The 22,945-nt window shown below is 36.0% G+C and overlaps 1 protein-coding gene across 1 annotated transcript in view; it reads right to left on the reverse strand.

The window, feature by feature from the left end:
* LOC150084465 (cell adhesion molecule Dscam1-like) overlaps nucleotides 1-22,945 on the reverse strand; it is a 421,339-nt gene that overhangs the window by 395,791 nt on the left and 2,603 nt on the right. The gene's annotated exons all lie outside the window — the stretch shown is intronic.

Here is a 22,945-nt window from a genome sequence, read left to right on the forward strand (position 1 = left end):
CCTGTAATAAAGTTAACCAGGAGATTAGACATGCTTAAACAGATTACGAAATGTCCTTAGCTAAGAGCGCCCGTTGGCTTTCTTATATATGTTAATATAGTGCTCCTAATATTGTGCGCTTATTACTATGGATACGCTTGGATTAATTTTGCAAATAGGATACCATTGGATCTCTTTAGGGATGGCGAGTACATAGAGGTAGGTTTCACCGCGATTCTAGCAGGGATTAGTAAGAAATTTGATTTGTGGTTTTCTGAACGTTATTGAAAACAAACATTGTGCCATAGACTACAAAGGAAAACTTCTTCCATGGGTTTACATAGGGCAGCCATTATTATACTGTTTGTAATGGTTGACAGCATTTGAATAAATATTATTTCAAACTTAGGATTGTTACAAACCCCTGACTGTCCAGTAGAAAAAGAAATATAAAACACCACAGAAAGAATAATTTTCTCTTTCTTGTCGTATATTGGGTTTCAAAATTGGTTGAACCATTGAGAAAATATCAGTGAACGTTGTAAATATTATTTTTAATTATGTTTATTAGGTTGAGTATTATGGCTGTCATAGCTTCTTCACTCCAAAAGAGTTGGAGGGAAAACTGAACTTTGCCAGTTTGGAACACAGCGCCGCCTTAGATTTAGGTAATTGTTTATTTCAGCTTAGAAATAAAAATCCAGAAGAAAATGTTAAAAATCTTAAAATTAGACGAACAATAAGAATAAAATGGATTCAGATGATTTAGACAATTTGGTGGACAATATTCCACCATTACATTCATAAGTTGTTCAGGACACAGATTTTTCCTCAGAATTGGGCGTTCCTAGGGTGGAGTTGCCCGGATTGAACCCCAGTGATATCAACTAGGTCTCGAACATGATTTCAACTCGGTCTCAGGATTCCCTGGATGCTATAACAGTCACAGACTCTGTAGATACATTAGATGCGAACCACCGGTTTCCAACCGGTGGTTCGCAATAAAAATTCTGTAATGGCGCTTGCTTAGATTTACAATTGTAAACTACAAAATATTACTAATAATAAACAATAAAGTAAAATAAAATTAAATAAAAAGTAAAAATTGCCAAAGAAAGAAACCACATCTCACATAATTCCTTATAATTAGTTTACTATCTTACAGTATACAATGTTAAATATGTTTTCCATACTATTTTTTTTTTTCGTTCTCAAGGACCATTGTTATGTATACATACTTTTTTTTTAGATCTTACAGTACTAAGTATCGTGAATGGGTTGAAAAGTTGAAAGAAAATACTTGTTGACATTAAACATGAACTTCTGTAGATTGCAATTTTCAGGAAATACGCATGACGGAAGGTTGTTCAAGAAAACGGCAGTTGAAAGAATAAACGAGAAACGTTAAAATTTGGTTCTGTGAGTTTGAACTTGGACAGCAAAATGATGTTGACTGGTTGCGGCACGTGTTCGTACTGCTTTGAAAGAGAGAACAGGAATTATAGAAGCCAATTCAGAAGAACAGTGCCCATGCAAGTATCTATAAAAAAGGCATGCGACAGAAAGTCTATGAGACAGAGTGGAGAGACTGCGAGAAATGAGACATAAATTAGCCTAACTGCCCTCTTTTGAATGAAATCTAGAAGCATGAGCGAGGTTTTGGGGGCACCACTCCAGATGTGGGAACAATGTTCCATGGTAGGGAGAATTTGTGATTTGTACAGAGTGAACAGCTGTTTGGAAGAAAAGTAACGCCGAGAGCGAAAGAGAAAACCCAGTTTATTAGATGCAGAGGAAGCAATATTTGAATGTGCTTTATGCCAAGAGAGATTAGAAGTCAGGGTAATCCCCAAGATCTTGCCCAGAAATCGTAGCGTCATCGAAGATAAGTATAGGAGCAGAAGAATCCTTTTTGCGAGATATAAGACAGGACTGAGTTTTAGAAGGATTGAAATTAAGTTATCTTTGCCCTACTGTACAATTATCTGGAGATCAGCATTTAAGGATTTGTCAGTGGATACTCGAGAAGTTGAAGCTGTTCGAGCAGGGCAAGGTTTCTCAAACTGGAAGTTGGAATGCAATGAGCTATCGACAGCAAAACTATGCATAGAATTTCCGATCAATGGAAGAAGGTCTTTAATATACAAGAGAAAAGAGCAGGAGAAAGGACTGAACCTTGGGGAATACCAGCATTAGTGGACAAGTTAGAAGATAGAGCCGTCTATCATCATCTGCAGTGAGCGGTTAGAAAGAAAACTGGATACCCCGTTACAAAGAACAGCTGGCAAATCAGAGGATGGAAGCTTATTTAGAAGGCCTTCTTGCCAAACACGACCGAAACCTTTGAAATGTCAAGAGAAATTGTTTGAGTTTCACCTAACTTTTTCACTGACTTTTTCAATAGATGGGTAACATAAGAAAGAATATCACCAGTGGAACGACACTGACGGAATCCATACTGGCGATCGTTGATCAGACGGAAGGTTTCAAGGTAGTTTAAGAGTTGGCGGTTCATTGATTTCTCCATTACTTTAGAAAGAGAAGTAATTGCAATGGGACGATAATTGGATGGAAGGGATGTCTCCCTTTTTAGGAACTGGCTGGATATGAGCAAATTTCCAAGCAGAAGAAAACACCTTTGGAATAAGAAAGTTAGTAAAATAATAGTAGTAATAATAGGAATAAGAAAGTGAAAAAAGACGACACAAAACAGGGGTAAGTTCAGGAGCGCAGGTTTAGAGAACAAGTGGAGAAATGCCAACAGCACCTGGAGTTTTGTTAGCATCAGATTCATCAAAATCCTTCTGACATCCTTTTGACGGAAGCCCACTGGAGGCATAAAATGGAGTGTGCTCAATACATGAGTTGGAAGGAAAATAGGATTCTAGCAGGTCAGCTTTGTTTTTGGCTGATGTGGCTGATGGTTTTGTCAGAGGTGGGAACAGATGGGCAAAAATTGCGGCCAAATGCTTTGGCAGAGACCAGAATGCTCAGCTACCATTTGGACTAAAAGCAAGTTTTCTATTCTTAGCCTGTTCGAAATATAGTTTGGATTTATTAATAACTGCTTTACAAACTATAAATAATATTTAATGATAATATTTATTATTATGTAATGTCACTTATAAAAACGTAGTACTGGAAATATTTTATAATAAAAATTCAGAAATATTATACGATTTCAGAGAATATAGGCTTAGTGGTTTGCATTAAAAATATTATGTTGAAAGGGGTTCGCGATAAAAAAAAATATTTCATTGAAAGTGGTTCGGGAGTCAAAAGGAAGGGAACCGCTGAATTAGACCAATTTCCGACATTGCAATATCTTGGATCATGTAAAGACCAAGTTTTTGCATTACATTGACATTTGTTTAAGATTATTTCTAACGTGGTAGACTGACCAAGACGGTTATCACAAACAACTTGGACAGCAATGGAGCAATAATTAACCAAAGTTATCATGGAGAATGAAAGGAGCGGCTAAATGCCAAACTTGAGAAAGAGAACACCAACTGAGCAAGATACAAGGAATTCTAGGTAGATCTTCAGTGTCTTTGCGAACTACCTTGGCTGCTCCTAATTTCTCATACGCACAAGCAGCAAAAATCTACACTCCATCACATGTTGCTACGCCGAGGACTGGCACAGACTTCACTGGATCAGTGAAGCTGTGCCACAGCAACATATTATACTTATTAAGGCTCGGGAGGGCAGTGCCTTTACCACCAGCGAAGAGGTTAGGCAGGAGGTTAAAACCAAATTGGCGTCGGACATCGAGGATGTAAAAATCAAATACATAAGAAAGATTCGATCTAATGGGATACTTATTGAGACTTCAATTTTGCAGAATCTTGATAAGAAAGTGTTCAAAATTGCAAGATTGTGGTCTCAAATCTGAGACACCCAAGAAACTAGGTCCCACAATTGTTATGTATGACATACACAAGGAGGTTAAAATTGAAGATATACATGTATTAGATGATTTATTTCACAAAAATTTTTGGGATTATCGATTTACCTCAGAGGTGGTACAGGCGCAAGTAAAACCTAGGTTTTGAACACGTCCTAAACCAAATCGGTCAACGGTAAATTGGATATTCGAGGTCTGCAGGGATATTAGGAAAGCTTTTCTGAACATCCTAGCTGAATGGATACGGCCATTCAGCTAGGACGTGTGTCCAAGAAGCTCAAACGTGTGGTCACTGCGGTTGTTCAGGTTGGCAATATTGCAGATTGCCAGAATCAAGACAAACCCCCAGAATGTCCGAACTGTTAGTTAGTTAGTTAATTAGTTTTTAGGAGTATTAGCAACTAAGACCATATTGCTCCGGGATATGCGGTGGTCATTCCTTGACCTTTCCGCATCCTCCGTATTTGGTGGTGACGGGCTCGAACCCCGGTCTAATCAAGAAGCGTGTGCTACGCACTGCTGCTCCTTCCCACCTGGCTACGGAGGCGCCTGTCCGAACTGTAAGCGGAGGAAAAAGAACTATGCTCATTTATATGAAGGTTCTAAATGCCAAGAATATATAAAAGCGTTGAAGATTATCAGATCTAAAACTAGTTATGAATAATACGCCTTCAATCAGTTCCAACACAAGCACTACAAATTTAAAACAATAAAATTTTGTCCAACTTAACCGTCAACGTGCGATTGCAGTTATGAATGACCTGACCACAATTGTTCTTGATCACTCTATTCATATCATGGTCTCACAGGAACCTTACTCCTATAAGGGATTAGTAAAAAGTTTACCTATGCGATATAGAGTCTTACAATCTAATCCGGACATTACTGGTACTGGCGGTAATCAGAGGCGGATTTAACGGCGGGAGCACCGGGCGCGCGCCCTGGGCCCCGACTTCTGAAGGGCCCACGCAAAACTCCAACATTAGTTGAACATATTAGTTCAAAACTTTGTGATTATTATTATGTTATTATTAATTATTATACATATATTATATTCAAATTTATTTGAAATAAAACATTAATAGTACATAATATTTTTTATTTATTTTAAAAAATGGTTAACATGTATTTTTATTTTCCCTGTCTCTCTCTTTTTTTTTTAAGGGACCCAATATTTTCGTCTGCGCCTGGGGTCTCAACCGACCTTAATCCGCTCCTGGCGGTAATGCAAGAAGGATAATTTCGGCAACTATTGTCATCGCTGACCCTAATTTAACTGTTAATCGGATTTCAAGTCTTTGCTCTGCGCACGCAGTCTGTGCCTGCGTTGAAGGCTGATTCGGGAAGTTTTATCTTATGTCGATATGCTGTCAATGCGCCCAACAATGATTCTATTCAACCATTTGTGAACTATATTGATTCCGCCGTGAGAGCTTTACAGGATCAACCAATGTCCAAAATCGAACAACCTGAACAAATAATCCAACCATGGCAACCCAGAATGATATCACAAGGGTTTCTCCAGCTGATTTACCCTGCAGTGGTGAACATTGTGGAATGCTCAACGAACAAATTTAAAATGGGTAACTTTTGGAGGAAGTAACCAAGTCACATCGTCTAAAAATTCTTAACACACATGGACATCCACCGACTTTTGTTACCACACGTCGACAATCATTTATAGATGTCTCCTTGGCAACACTATCATTGGCCCAAAGGATCTCTGATTGGCAGGTTAAAACTGATTGGGTAACAAGTGACCATAACGCTATCAAGTTTACTATGAGAGATGTTTCTCGTTCTAGATCGTAATACTATTGATGTGCCTCGTTTTCATACTAGGTCTGCAAAGTGGCAGGTCTTTGACAAGGTAATAAAAGAAACGTTTACTCCTGAATAGATGGGTATTATTGAATCTCTTCCTTTGGAATATCAAGTTGAATTTATGCAGAACACTATTATACAGGCTTGTGAAGCCTCAATGAAATTTAGAAAGCGCAAACCATATCATGTTCTATGGTAGTCTTTTACATTAACTGATTTAAAACAGCTTAACAGAATGAGTAGAATTCCACAGGGAGAAGAGAAAGCCATCGTAGTTGAATCGATGGTTTTACAAAGTAGATACTAGCAAGACCAAGACGAAATTATGATAATGAGATTCGCAAACAAAAAAGAGCTTCTTGGGAGAGTTTAATTAGCACCCAGGGAAATAGTGATCCCTGGGGACTTATTTACAAGCTTTTGACCAAAAAGATTCCACAGGGGAGGTTTTCACTTCTGTCAAAAACTGCGGAAGGTCAAAGACCCTACCTTGGTCTTCTACTATAGATAGAATATTAGATGTAATTATACATCAAGACTAATATGTCACCGGAACAAATTGACATTGTACATTTAAATTCTAATTACACAAGGATTGATTGAAGAGGCTCCGTTCTCTCTGGAAGAGGTCGAATGCGCAATAAAATCCATGCGCTTGGGAATGATAGAAGAGAAGTAGTTATTAAAAGAGTGTAGGAAATTGTACAAGCTTGAATATTAATTTTGTTTAATTCGTGCCTACGAAGTGATGAATTACCTAGATCGTGGAAAAGAGCTTTGCTCAAAATTTTTCTTAAGAATCCTAAAAAAGTTTGAAGAAACACTGGATTTGGGGATGGGAAAGTTATAGACGCATATGTTAAATAGCGGCTGAATGGAAACAAGTAATTTCGAGTAAGGGGACAGCGGTCAGCACTAGAGAAGGGGTGCCATTGGAGAAAAGGGTTTCTGAGGGCAAGAACAATAGGACTGTGAAACTGGATTACGAAGAGTCTCTTTTGATCTAAGCCACTGTCAGGAAATAAACAGGAAATGGAAAGTGCAGTGTTTGCGTTAAAGGAAAACGGCGTCAGGGCGGCTGATATTTTGGGAAGTTGGCCATATTTAGCAGAGGTTTGAACACGAAACAGTGTTTTGGAGGTGACCGGCAAACATGAGAGGGCCATACTGCCGTGTGAAAAAAAAAAAAAAAAAAAAAAAGAAATTTCTAGAGAAGGGTTGAGTTGTGCGCTAGGGAGACGGCTGTAGTGAGATGGTTTAGCAAATAGGAAGGAATGAAAAATTAAACTGAGTATGGGGATTGATTGCGAGCCCTTGGGCAGGCACGTTCCAAACTTGAGGGAAAAAGAAATGTTCGGAGGGGGGGAGCAATTGACCACTGTATCTGACTTCTGTGGCCTAAGGGGTAAGGTCGTGAGTTTCCGGGTTGAAGTAGGCTTTTTGGTGGTCGGAGTTTCTACCACATCTCGTGGTAGAAAGATGAAGAAAAAAAAAAACAAAAAAAACGTGAGAAAAAGAAAGCCTTGTCTGGCATCGGAAGATATGGTAATCGGCGTCCTTGGCAACATAATCGCTAGCTGTATCTCCGAAGTTTTGTCGAGTAAGAGCCTACACTTGAGTCTTATGATCCGGCACGTTGAGAAATGGCCAGTTGTGCAGATATGTGAGCCAAGAAGAGAGAAGAAGCCTTGTAGGACATCGGAAGGCAGTAATAGAGTGATCGGCGTTCCTGCTAAAGTAATTGAAAGCTGTACCTACGAAGTTATGTCGTGTAAGAGACTACACTTGTGTATAGGGTTGTGAAGAGATGTGAGCCAAGAAAAGAAAGAATGCCAGTCCGCCACGGAAAGAAAAAGATCAGAGGGCTAAAAAAATGAACTTAAGCCTGTCTGCCACGAAGGAAGCCTGAACGCAAGGAAGTTTTAATTTTGAGGATACCAAGTAACTAATTAAATGATTTCACCTTTAAACGCTATTCTCATAATGTGAATTGTGTTTTAGCTGATGCTGTATAAATTTTGCTTCCTTGCTCTCTCACACTACTACTACTATTAAATAGAAATTTGCAATTATTATATTTTTTAACTTTGCTTCCTTTCAATACTTTAAATAGAAATTAGCAATTGTTCAAGCCCGTGACTGCTGAATACGGTGATGTTTCTTGTATTCTTTCTACCTTGTGAACTCCTCTGACTGTGTGGTCGTTCCGGAGTATAAACAGAAAATTATTATTTTATTATTATTTTTTAATAAATATCACGTTAGGTATGAAAAAAATTGTGTGTTCATATATATATGGATTCAAATACAAAATCATATACAAATTCAATAGATGAATATTCACTTTAAAAATTTGAAGCGCTGTACATTATGTTTGTAATGATGTGAATGGAATTCACAATTTACAGGAATGAATGGGTAATATGATAGATGCTCAGAATAAAAAATATATATATATCGGTTTAAGCATAGTGCATAAAGTAATTGCGTCTTTTGTAGAGGTCGTTCTTTGTTATCAATAAAAAAAAAAAATGTAAATTTTTTGCTATTTGTTAAATTAATCAGAGAAGATTCGTGAAATGTATAGAATTATTATTAATTTTTTTTATTAAGCTACAGGTAATGTTCACTTAACAAAAAAACGTCAAATGAGTTATTTGAGGTACACATATGCAGTTGTATCAAAAAGAATTACTGTGGTTTTATGTATTACTTAACACACTATTTACTTTTCCCTTCTATTAATAATAGAAACTGTAAAATTTCAATTAATTTAGGTAAATAAAATCGAACGCCACTGGAATGTAATAAAATGAGCGCATTACTTTTAACTTTTTTTTACAATTTACTGGGTTTACTAATTCAAAATGTTATCTGTATTCCTGCGATGATTTCCTTCCATCTCCCTCTTCAGTACGGGATAAGTTGAAGTAAACCAGAATCTAAATCATGAGTAGTCGCAACCGAAACTCAAGCTTCATGAATAAAATTTCACAACTTAGTGAAAGTCTTGTTATATATACAAAAGAGAGAGAAATATTTCCTCTCTCCCAAAGCGGCAGGACGTATCAAATATGAGTAGAAATTTCCATTTTACGTCATCGAGGAAATTGCTTGGTGTACTGTCAAGATTTACTGCGACTTGATTTGACTTCGCGTCGGTTTCTTTTCTTGATTACACGTGAAATAAGCCATACGAAGTTCAGCCGTATGAAATGATGCCCGAACAAACACAGAAAAACTTTTATAACTTTGCTTTCTAGAACAAAGTTTTCACAGTTCTGCAATATTATTTAAACATTAGAAGGAAAGTTGAATGTTGTAGTCTCGCGATAGAAACTTTACTAGAGGTTTCGCCTATAACGCATCGAACTAAGTTGATTAAAACGCTTCTTTTTAAGGGTACAATAATTGGGCTGGGTAGTATTGCGAATCAATATCATTCCGCTGTTGAAATGGAATATCTGCTCATTTGTTCTGAAAATCCATTGAAACCCAGGGGGAGAAAATGAAATCTCAGTCTTAAAAGATGCCTTACGAAATAAGTGTATTTTATTAAAAAATTCCTTGTTTATATATAAAACGGGATTTAAGATCTGCTAATATTTAGATGGAATTCTATTTGTTGGAATTAACCATGTTTACGTGATCTTTTCCTAAGTTTTAACAATTTATTTTTTGCTCTTTGAGCAGCAAAATATGTAATAATCTGGAGCGTCATTTCTTTCATACTCGATTCTGCACAAATAAAATGTATCAACTCGCAGTAATAAATATCCTTTATTATATAAATTTCCTCTTCATTCTAGGGCTTTCATTTAATTACATTTAGATAACTGTTACTTCTAGGTACTTTCAATAAATGCGCTTTCATTCTGTAAGCCACGGTACGTTTCAATTATGATGAGATTTATTTATGCACCATGTACTTCTGTTATCTTCAGTAAATCGTACTGAGCGCAGGAGAGCGTTTTTACCTCGCTGAACATCAAATATTCTTGATGAGTTATGTATCAGCCTGGGACTTAACGACTATTTGCTGATAAGGTCGGTGTTTTTTTTTTTTTTTTTTTTTTTTCATAGGACCGAATATTGGCTCTGACTAATCAGTTCTGCCTACTCTCTTTCGTATTTATATTTCTGTTTCAAATGAGAGATTTCGGACCAAAATTGTTTCGGTATATTAAATATCTCAAGATAAATCAGTTACTTCACATTACCACTGTATATTTCCATTTGTGAATTTAATTTTATGCGCTTAATGGCTGCTCAATCATATGAATGTTTATTTCTATTACTTTAAGTAATCTTGTTGCGAGTTTAAAATAAATTTTGTCAACTGGAACTTTTCAAATGAGATAAAAAATTATAAAAGAAAAATTCGTTATTCAAATATTTATTAAATACAAAGCAATCTGGATTAGTGGAATGTATATCTCTAAGCAGTCATTTGTTTAAAAATATTGTACAACGTATTATACTAGTTGATATAAGTAATGAAATAATCATCATGGATTCTATGATCAAGACTACTGTCTACGTTTTCTCTTTAACAACAGCATTATTAAGCCAAAATCTTTTCTAATATTTTACGAGAAAATGTTTTTCTTTAATTTCATATCAGGAGACTACTGTTGTTTCCTTTCAGCTAGACAAATCATAATTGTATTAGACGTGGATTGCTATCGAAATTCTTCGTAATCAGCTTGGACGATAAACACAAAGTTCATATAGTAGCTTGCAACATCTATCACTGTCCTTGCAGTTGTCATCCGTCCGCCCTAATTATTTTTAATTGTAGAGAAGTATGTAATCTCTTTAGAATTCCACATGGGTTTTCGTAGCAGCATGTAATTATTATTATTAGTGCAGTAGTTTCGGTTCAATGTAACCCAGACGTCTGAAGCAAATTACATTTATATCCATAAACGTATTACAGTATCTTTAATGAAATAATATCGCTGATAACGTGCGATTCCGCGGAACACAATTTTTGGCCACATTCGTCACAGATGTATGTGTTATATGGAACTAGAACATTTTCTGAGCACCTGAAAGGGCATTGCGGCAAGAAAAGTCATAACTCACGTCCTTCAATTAGGAAAACTTAACTGAGCAAAGAAAGAATATTTTCTCTCGTGGTTACACATTTCTAACTTAGATTTTTTTTTTAAGTAGCGTCAAATGACGCAAAGAAGCAAACTTATACAGTATCGGCAAAAAGGAAAAAAAAAACTATCTACTTCTGTCCATTCCTTCCAACAATTTGTCTATTCCGTAAATTTATTCAACCTACCCACTTTCAAGGAACACAACACTAGAAAAGTTATTTTGGCAATCAATTCTAGCTAAAGGAACACTTTCACACATCTGCCTTTCTCAATTTAAATTGATGTTTAAATTGAAAAGAGGAAGAATGTCATCAGCATTTAGTTTGCTTGATCCATTTTGAAGATCAAAAGTAGAGATCATTAATAGATACTGGTTCATTACTGCACGTCCTCTGACTTTTGTTTTGCAACTGCATTATACTTTTTATTGAAAGCAGCAAAATTAAGCAGTAGGGTAGCACCGTTGCTGGATTAAGGCCGCTACCGCGTTCAGGTAAACCTGTCAGTTACGCCTACGCAGGCACGCGTGTACGGGTCTACCGGACGCCCATAGTGCATCCACACCTGTCACCATTCATTCAGTCGGCTGACCATGGCATCGACAGACGACGTTTTAGCAATAGTTGGTTTAATATTTGCAACGAAGAGTTTTAAACGTAAAATAAAACGTAATATATTGTGCAAAGAATGGTTGAAAAAAAAAAAAAAGAAGTTTATTCACACGTGAACTTGTTAAGTAAATTGCAGTTGGCCCCTAAAGATTGGCATAATTATTTGTGGATGAATGAAGAAACTTATTTAGAGCTTCTTTCATTAGTTACTCCAGTAATTAAAAAAAAAAAAAAAAAAAAAACGATACTGTTATGAGGCTGGCCATTTCATCGCACGAGAGATTAACTGCAACTCTGAGATTTCTTGCAACTGGAAGAAGTTACGAAGATCTTAAATTTTCGACAATAATTTTAGCGAAATTCTCAGAAAAATCTCCCAGATTTATTAAAATTTAATAAAATAATATAGTAATGAATTTTATTATTGCTGTTATTATAAATTATATTTATTGACACTCTGATATTCAAAGTTAAAATTTACTTCTAATCCAGGAAGATTTTTTATTAATCGGCGACAAAATTAATAGTGAATTTTTTTTCATAGAATTTATGGAATTATTAATGATAGTCGAATAGGGAAATCCCCTAATCTGGCAGTGCGCCTGCCACGTCACTACACACGCTCCGTTTCGCCTGCACAGGCCACTCCGTTTCAGGCAAATCGAATGATTTTTCATATTTCCTCCAGTCGCCTGTGCAGGTCAAAATAACTGTGCAGTTTTATCATCTACGCACTCCAGTAGACCTGTACAAGCGTTCCTGCGCAGGAACGCTTGTACAGGTCTACTAAGGACCGCAACTGTGCGAGACAACCGAAGAGCAGTTTACAACTAATCACTTTCACAACGAATTCGACCATTACTCGTATTTAGTAGTCGAATGTACTCTTAAAAGTTAAACTTGAACACGTGCTTCACTTCCATATTAACCGCCCGGCTACTTTGAGGCGTATATATTCTCTTCGTATTGAGGGGCACGATCGCTAGGCCCGAGGAGTTTATAACTTATTTCGACGGAGATTGCAATCGTTAACAGTCAAGCGAGACTGAACCACGGTCCATTCAAACGCATGTGCACTCTCTTCCAGGCTACGTTGGGCCTGCTTGTTATTTTTAAACGTGCTAAATCATTATGGATGCCGCTACTTCGAAGAGTGAAGCTATACTGACAGAACAAATGGCATAAAAGTTTCGGCAGGAATATAGCATCCAACTTGGCACTCCTGTTATCTTTTTGTTAATAAGTCGTGTAGATGTGAACATTCTTTACATTTTTTTTTTTTATTTCTTGTAAACGTACAGATTATGCTTATGCTATCTATCTGCCTGTCATATATAAATAAGGCAATGCTATATATAATGTAATTAGACAATGTATAATTTGTATAACTTATTAAGACATAGTATTTTTATGATATGTATAGATTATAAGTGGATAATTATATGTATAACTTATATTTGTATAATATCGGTGTTTAGATACACCATAGACACTCTTAAAAAAACTACAAAGTAGTTGTTGTGGGCATCATTTGCTCTTTCTCATATTGTGCTCTGCCTTCACGACGAGTTGCCATGATACTGCACTACCTCGAATAAGTAACGCTTCACTAATAGAGAAGACTATTGTTACTTATTCTCAGTGAGTACCACCACCCAGACATGTTTCAAGGCTATTGGCCTATCATCAGTGGGTAGGCTCTTAAAAAAACTACAAAGTAGTTTTTTTAAGAGTGTCTATGGTGTATCTAAACACCGATATTATATAGATACTAAACTCTTAAAGTATTATGCCATGTGCATTTAATTATTTTAAAAACTTATATTTGTATATCTGAATGTGCACCCTCCCCCTAGTCTATAGCCGTAAGTGGGTGTCTCTTAGAATAAAATAAAGATAATAATAAGCATGCCATATGCGAAGTATTTACATAACAATGAGTAAAAAAAATCGTGATTTAATAACTTTTTTCCAATTACCTTCTCAACCACGTCCGCTACGATTTGTGTAGTGTCCTTTCATCATCATGAATGAATGCATTCAGAGCACTCGGTAATACATAGGGAAGCTCGGAAGTGATATTCTGTCAGCAGATTTCAATGCGATTCACTCACATAATTTTGATAATACGCAATTTAATGGCAGTCCGCCAACATTGAAACTTATCACGCCATATAGTTATTTCGATAGATGTAGCATACGCGCCTTTCAGAAAAGATAATGAGCCTGAATTGTTTGCACAAACAAGCAACTTATTTCAGATATCTCGTAATTATGTAAACAATGCGAGTGTTTTACCTAAAGAGAAGGGTCAGATTTCAGCAGTTGAGTTCAGGAAGAAATTGTTAGTGTAATGACTTTTTAATAATTTATAGGCGTATTAGGATAAGGCGTCTGTATGTGATTCTTTTGAAGATGATTCTTTTCATTACTTACTAAAGCTAAAATCGGATCCAATATGGAAATATCCAATATATATATATAAAATACATCTGTATCCAACGGAATTTTGTAGCCTATAGACAATAAAATTACATTTTGATATAAATTGATTTTGGTGTATGAAATCTGTTATGTTAGTTCTCAACTGTCCAGAATATTTTTTAGTATCATGCATTGTGGTGTTCTCTGTAGCAGAAAGCAAAGATCATTTTTCTTTGCCTTCGTATGCTGAGCGTTCCACTAATATGCGCTTAATTGGTTAGACTGTTTTACAGCTCTGGAACCATAGGGACCTTCAGTTTAGCAAGAAGGCATGTGTGATACAAATATGACCAACCCTCAGTCTCGTAAAAAAAGATTAATACTTAACTTTTCGAGAGCTAGTCGCCTAGCGTTCAATTTTATTTTTGGTTTTATCTGAAAAAGATTGATTCGTGTGGGTTTGCAACAGTTGTTGGACGCTGATTATGACTATGACTTTTTTTTTTTACTGATTTGTAATGACTAGACGGTATTAAGAGAACTGTCTCTCTGATAAGTTTATAGCTATTTTTGTTGTTCTGTCGGCTATTTAATTTCGTGATATTCCTGATTCTGGAATTCAGGAAAAAAAAAAACATGCTTTTTCTTTTTTCCTACGTCGATTACCTGCTGTCTGATTTAGTACTGGATTAGATGGTTGGGATTGTCTTTGTGTTGTAGAATTTTTTTTTTCTCAGAGGTTTGCAAATTGTCTTATGCACGATTCTAAATCCATTTTTGGGCCCATGTATTAATATTGTTGATGTACATTGTAATTGTTTTTTTTTTTTTTTTTATTTTTTTCGGGAGGATATATTGAAATAATTCCCATGCATTGCATTTGACATTGTGGGTGAAAAGTTATGAGTGATGTTATTGATACTGAGAGCAAACTATGTGGCTATCAAGATTCATATCAAGACTATCACTGCAGCACTCCTTTCTTTTGTTTATAAGTTCTTGATAGGTAGGTTTTTACAAACGAAGTTTTGTACGCACTTGGGTAGATGTCTAAGTAGTCCTGTGTTCCTCGTATCCTATAGAATCACAAATATACACATTGTATCATGCTCCTTTCGACGTCAAAATATGCTGAGGCCATGCGAACTATCTTAAGAAAGTACACAAGTCCATCGTACTGTCGCAGCTTATAATAATTACCACCGAAACTTCTGAAAATTTCATATTTATCTGTCTCGCAACAAATCTTCCCCATCTTTTTACTGCGTACATCAATGATCTGAGTGTATACACCAGAGTGTGCTATACAAGTGCGTTCATTTATATATTTAACTGTTTCAAATTTGGTAATTTCTCAGTACGAAGAGTAATTCGCCCGATGAAGCTAAAAATGGATTCATTGCACCTGCTATTGCTAGTTTTTAAACCTTATTTGTGGCTACAATCGCAGACCTTGCCCATTCATTTTCTTTTGAATTTTGCATAAAAAAACTAAATGGGATACGGCATCCATTAAGCAGAAGATTTGCTCAAAGATCAGGTGGTTACATCCTCATTTGGAAATACTGTTTGAAGAAGAGCGTCACCTCGAGCTGCTACAATCTTCACATCGTTCTTGAACCAAAGCCGATCCCACACGGAACAGACTGAACCGAAATCATTATCCAGGAATGTGCGTGGATGCTTCAGTATTTTTTAAAATCCTGTTGCTGCCCCTGCTGTGCATTACGCCCGCTACAGGTTGAACGATTTGATGGAGTATTTCTGGCAGTCGGTTTTGGCTTCTTCGCTTTTCGTTTACGACTGGGCTTCGAGGACTGATTCGTTTTCATTTGCAGTATCAACTTCCATGACTTCTTCCAAATTAACTTTAACATTTCTGGGGAGATGTAAGGCTCTGAAGATGTGAATGGACCTTCTCCGGCTTTTTGTTCTTATTAAATACGGTGGAGAATGACGAAAGAAATAACATGACGCAATCAGTAGGGGTACTGATTGGGTCATGCGTCGCTCATGCCTGGTACGGAGGGGTACGATCGTGGTGGGATGAATTATTTCGTGACGTATATTCTTAGCGATTTTTGTCAGTCCACGGACTCATTGCACATGTAAGTGCGCTATACGCCTTACAACGCTCACTGCAGTGGATCTCTAATTTATAGGGGCTCAACATCTGGTGCTTATGGCTTGGTACAACCAGAGTCCTCAGCTGAATATCATCATTCTTCTCTTTCTTGGTGACACCTCTCTCTCTCTCTCTCTGGGTAACTCAGAATTTTTTTTTTTTTTTTTTTTTTTTTTTGCTGGTGCAGCATAAGCCTCAGACTTCCTTGCACCATATGGCTGATGATAATAATAATAAATCAGTTTACGATGGACACTCCATAAAAAAAAAATACCGTTCACTATACGATATGTAGTAAACGCCGGTCACTGTGATCACGTTTAGGAATTGAATTTTAATTCTATTAACGGCAATTCTAATAAGCAAAAATAGGAGATATATTATCCGCAGGCTATAAAAGTAAAGATACATAGCACAGATTTACACTTATTACCTTACCAATTGACAAAATTCAGTGAAACGTGAAATTCGGAAGAATATTTTCCACAGGTTAACAAAAGAAAGGCCGGGTATTCCCAGATGGTTACCCTCCAAATTACTAACCAGGTCTAACGCTGCTTAACTTTGGTGATCACAAGGGAACGGAGCATTTAGTCTAGTACGATAGTTGCCTGTTCAGAGTGCCTGTAATACGTTTACTTATGACTACTCTCGCATTTTCGTTTCGTTTTTTGTCAATCCAAGAGCGCAAGTTATTCCCATGTGAAAATTGCCCGGAGCGCGCCTAAAGAAGTTTCACTTCAAAAACTATGTTCCGCGAAACTCTGAGGTACTCCAAAGGATCCAAGTGTAGTGTTTCCAAAAATGTTCCGTTACGGATATTTTTTATTTAATTAATGTATGAATATATATTACTGTTATATATACATGTGCGTGTGTACTACAATATATATATATATATATATATATATATATATATATAGTATATAAATTGGAGTACACACAGGGTGCCAATAAATTTTTCACATGATTATGAAGCGCGATTAAAATACTTTGCTTCAGTTATCAAAGCAACTAAATGAATTTTTTCTCATACGGGTGTCATCTTCATCCCAACAAGCACTGCGATAGTACAGCAATAAAATGGCGGCAGTGCAGGAGAAAGTAATGTCCGTGTTATAGTTGTGGGGTACAAATCTGTATTGATTGTAAGAAGACGTTTTCAATGGAATTCCAGAAAGATCCACCTACGGAATCATCAATTGATGAACACTGCCGGTTTCTTTAAACAGTTTCAAGAAACCAGCAGTGTGCTGCAGAATAAAGGAGCATGTAGGACTAGTGTATCTGTAGATATAATTTCGGAAATTCAATAAGTGTTTAACCGAAGTACTACAAACTATCCACTAGGTAATACTTCAGCTGTAAATACTGCAGGCAACAATGCACAAGGTGATTCGCAAAAGATTGAAACTTCATGCAAATCGTCCTAGAAATTATGCCATACGGCAAAAAAACGAGAGGACTTCACTGTTCACATTCTCAACCGTATAGGTGAAGATGAGAACTTTCTGGAAAATATCGTTTTCTGTGATTAAGCGACATTCCACCACATGTAAAGTTATCAGACACAATTTTCACATATGGGGATCTGATAATCCCCACTCAGATCGTGATAGTCCCAGGGTAAACGTGTAGTGGGCACTATTGTTCAGTCAGGCGATTGGGCCATTTTTCTTCCACGAAAACACCGTGCACTCCGAAAATTGCTTAGATATGCTCGAATTGTATTCTGTACCTCAGCCAGAAAATATGCAGCCGCATGTGTTTTATCAGCAAGATGGGGCACCACTACAGTGCAGCTTGTATGTGCACGATATCTTCCATAAAAAAAAAAAAAAAAAAAAATTCAAATTCCTAATCGAGGGATCAGCCGGGAATGTCCCATTCCATGGCCCCTGGATATCACCTCTTTGGATTTCTTTGTATGCGGCTACGTAAAATGACAAGGTGTATGCAAAAAAGTTAACGTCACAGAGTTAAAAGACCAGATCAGATCGAACAGACAGGAGGTGACTTTCATTTCTCAGGTGATGCTTGGAATGACATCGGCTACAGTAATGAAATTTTGCGTACTACCAAAGGTGTTGTGTAATAAAGAAATCTTCGAGTTGGTTTATTAAGTGCAGCAAACCGTTTTACAATATCTCTTACAATAAAATTTTAATGGAGCTTCATAGTCAGGAGAATACTTTATAGTCACCCTGTATATTGGAGTTCCGTTGAAACTGGGTTTCTAAAAGAATGATGGAAACGGAAATAGAAAGCGAAAAGCACTTATATTTGTTATCTGGACTCTGGTTAAAGACAATTTATGCAGTTTTTGTGCACTAGTTACAATTGTATACAGTTTCAATAACCAGTTATTCAGTACGTATACAATTTATCCGCCAGCAGGTGTTGATGCTGGCCTAAAAAGTTCAAATTACATTTTTTTTTTATACTTTCGCTCATTTGCTCAGGACGATGGAGACAGAGAAGCTTAAATTATAGACTAAAAGAATATTACCGTATTACGCGATGCAAATCTACATATAGTTAATTGATAAGACCATGCTGCCATATCTTCAGGATGCGATCTTCGCTAATGCACCTGTCAACATGCATTTTGGTCCTAGAGGGCGTTCCACAACAACAACAAGCATCATTCTGCGCATCCAAACTGTTTCAGGATGAAGCACAATGTGATGTCTTTTACTTAGACATCAAAGGTGCTTTCGACAACATTGATCACAAGAAAGCCATTGAAATACTAAAAAATCGTTTCCTCATTGACACAATGGTTATATCATATCTACAGTACAGTCTAAATCACAGACATCTCCTCTTCCCCATTAATACCAATAATATTCTCGTCACAACTACAACAGCCATTCCTCAAGGAGGTGTTCTCTCTAGTACTATATTTTTAGCATCTCTAGAACCACATCTACAAGAATATCCAAACCTGCTGGCTTATTCCAATGATTTAAAGTTGTTTATTATTTCCAAATCCTGTGATGACGTTTCCAAGGTTAGCCATGATGCGAATATACCGATGTGTGGAAACATCAAGTATATGAAGAATCTCAATCTGACTATAAATGCAAACAAATCTGCTCAAATAACTTATTCCTTACAGAAAAAAGCAAACCACATAGAAATTAAAATTGCAGATATTTCAATTCCAAATGTATATGCTCACGAGACCTAGGAGTTGGCTTTGACAAAAAAAGCAAAATGGCTAATAAAACAAGACAGCAGCGATTCAAGATTAAAAAAAAATTATGTTCAGAGATGCATCCTACCCATTCTGGCTTAAGCATCCGAAATCTGGTCCGGTGCTGCTTAAGTTACCATCAAGAAATTCCTTGCCCTAAGTATACAGTAACTGCATCCGAGAGCCAGATGTGATATTTTGCGATTTATGTGTTTGTGTGTATATATATATATTATCATTATAATTCATGTACATTGTTAATGTATATATAAATTCTGCTATGTATTTGTTTAATATTTATCTCCTTTGTACTGAATTTATGCCCCTAGCCTAGTGCTGTGATGAGCTTTCTGTATTTGCCATAAATGCATATTTATTTATATTTTACACACTGACCACTCGAATACCGTCATATGTGCAGCGCGTAGCATGGAAAATATAAATATAATCAGCGCTTGCACTCAAAATATATCAATTACAGTAATATTTTTTCAATTACCAAAACCTATTTCGACTGTGTTCTACGTTTACTGTTTACAGTATGTTTGTTCTCTTTCAGTATTATCACACTGCATTGTACTGTACTCAACTTTGCTTTAGCAGAGTTGTCTTTAGTATTCAGTTATATCATTACAAGCTGGTTTTCAAGAAGGTGGTTTCCAAGGCTTTTTTAAATATACTTTATTGACCGGGTTATTTCACAGGATGTTTAAAGAAATTAGTGTGTTTCCAGGGAACATATTATTCAATAGGTACAGTAAGCTTGTGCGAATTCTATTTCCAGCGACTCGGCATTAAATTATCTCATTAATTTCAGGTACATCCATCTTTCCTCTAATCAAACTGGTAACCATGAGCAAATTATTGGCTAAAGTGATAAACAACTTGTCTCTAAATCCGGTTCCGCCATCTCAGTACTCTATCCTAATTTTAAATATTTCGTGACGTATTCATGATTTTGCAATCTAACAAGTTCCTATTGTGTTTTCCAGAAGGTGCAATATATTTTTTTCATCCTTTATAAGTTATTTTGAAGGCAAGCCTTCATTCCAGCTCTGTGTGGACAGTCGCCGCTTATTTTGATGTCATTTCATATACAATTCTGAGTTCTTCGAATTATTTTAAAACATCACGGCCATTTTCAAATCCATACGTTAATTTTTTACTGGATTTGGCATTCACAGTAGATTTATTTGTTTCCTCTCCACGAATATGCCATACAATTTTAAACTACGCTAGCAAATATTAAACGTATTTGTTGTCATCGTTTGTTTCGTTTCTGCTGATTTAATTAAACCTTTCTGGCTGATACAATTTCTTTTCTATTCTGTCATGACATAAACAGCACTGCATATTCAAATAATTTTGTTATATTGTAGTTTTATAGTAATGCACATATGACGTATTTTTTTAATATAAAATGGGGTTTAATGCAATATATTATGTTCCATCGAAAAGTTGTCCCCTGCGTATTCTGTCGCTGGATTTTTACGCCTAGGTAAATCACAATGTATTCCCTTAAGAAATTAATAAGATGCTTTCTAAGGAAATTTAACAACTAAGAATAACAGAATCAATTTCACACTTTTTTTTTTTACATTGCAAGTATACAGAAGTATTCTTTTAATATTTTCAAGAAAAGATATAAACTTTTAATTATTATAAATCCATAGTAATAATAAGTATCACTATTTATAATTCTATTCTGATATGGCGGTGGTGTTTTTTTATGATTGATCAGTGACAACCACACAAGAGAAATTTTCCTGCATCCTCGAAAAGTAACAGATTATTGGTAATTTCTCTTCACCACCAAGTTTGTAAATTGTGTGTCCTCTAACTGTGTGGTCTTATTGCAAAAAAAAAAAAAAAAAAAACAAAAAACTAAATAAAACTACGATATGTCCTACTTTCGATTTCAGAATGGGATTTCATAAAGAACTTATTCATTGTGTAGCAATTTTAGTTGAAAGTATCAATCGGATATAGGGATAATGCAGTTCTTCCCCTTTTCTTCTCCTCCTTTCGGTATTGATCAATTTAGGCGAAGGGAATAAAGTTCCCCCCACCACACCGGGTTATTCTTAGTTTTTTTTTTTAGTCAGAATACGCAAATCGGCCGATGACCACACACGTACATAATAATAAACTGTATGGACGAAAGTACTATAGCAGCTGGAGCACTATGGCCTCAGTAACGAATACACCAAAAATTCCCGAGAACAACAAGGTCCTGGTTAACCCAACCAGATCTTAATTTCCTCGCTGGGAATTTTGACAGGCCAATCGATTAGTGGAGTTTATTTTGTTTTGTGGAAAAGTCCTTTCACAAGATATGTATGAAGAGGCTTCGTGTAAAATTCTTTCTGAGTTACTCAAAAACATTGTGCAGCTTCTGTCAATTAAACATAAATATTGGTACGAGGTAGGATGTTTTGTTATTAGATGGTCGTAGCTATGATCAAACGATTTAACAAATGTGAACCAAAACTCACTTGGGAAATATTTCCAGATATCGAAATATGGCATGCGATCAGGAAAAGTATTCTCCTGCCACAGTGCTTTTTTATATTTTGTAATGTGATGACATATATAAACGAAGCATCAATTCCATTATGCTCTTCCGTCAGTGTGCATGTATTACTCTCTCTTCTGGTTTTATCAACAACTGTAAATGTATTCATTTTAAAAAATTTTATTTTTCGCGATATACTAAATCACATATCCGGAAACGCGTAAACTACTATTGTGACACTCCTCTAGGGTGTATGTATGTCATACGGTAACAGAGTAAATGGCTGTTCCCCCAAAATCGATAGTATACCCTTTAAATTAGTTTTCCCTTTAAATTAGTTTTCATTACATAAACCAATTTATGAAATGGACAAATTTTATATTGTCTTCTTACCATCCTAATGCATTAATATCAGAACTAAACATAAAATTATCATATTCATGCTCGAAAATTCAGAGAAATAGCAATCTCCGTTAACACCAAACACTTACTTATTCTTTAATGTAATTGGTACAGATATCAGTAGTTCTCAAACACTCACCAAAGAGATTAAAGTTTCTAGACTTGATGGAATGACAGTATAGCGCAGAAGTGCATAATTTTCCAACTCAACAAACTGATGGAATCATCGTGTGATTCAGGCAATGACACTGACAGGAATTTTAGGTGGTTGCTTATGCTGGTACTAAATTTATCCATCTTGAGTAGCCCACAGTGACAAAGAATATGGCGTATTTTGGTATAGTGAAGTTTTCTCTATGCACAAAGATAAGCAGAAGGCGCGCCAACAACATCTACAAAACATGTAGTTGGCAATCGGAAAGGTAGAATCTTTACGAAAGAAAAAGAGAAGTCTGCAACCTCTAGTTTTATTTTATTTAATAGTTTCATATTTTTGGTATTTAAAGTCAATTCATAATTGAAATTTTAGCATTTCTACTAAAATTCTATTTCAGTTCAGTTATCGACCCCTTCAACATCTAGTTCAGCCTTCCCTTTGGCCGGTCCAATTTACAGTTACCGCTGGTCCCCATTTTTGAGGTATAAAAATAGTTGTTGCCATCGTAAGTCTTTTTCATGCTTAAATATAAATATAGTATAAAACAGTCACGTGTCGATGGCATCTTTCTAATGGTCACGTACCTTGAATCTTCCTAGCTCTATGTGAGAAGAATAAAACGGCCACATAACATCCAGTTATGACAACCACGTGAATAATAGTGAGATTTAGACATCTAAGGTACGTT

Source organism: Mastigoproctus giganteus, chromosome 6 (assembly GCF_048544385.1).
Source record: "Mastigoproctus giganteus isolate SK-2022 chromosome 6, ASM4854438v1, whole genome shotgun sequence".
NCBI classification, from domain to species: domain Eukaryota; kingdom Metazoa; phylum Arthropoda; class Arachnida; order Uropygi; family Thelyphonidae; genus Mastigoproctus; species Mastigoproctus giganteus.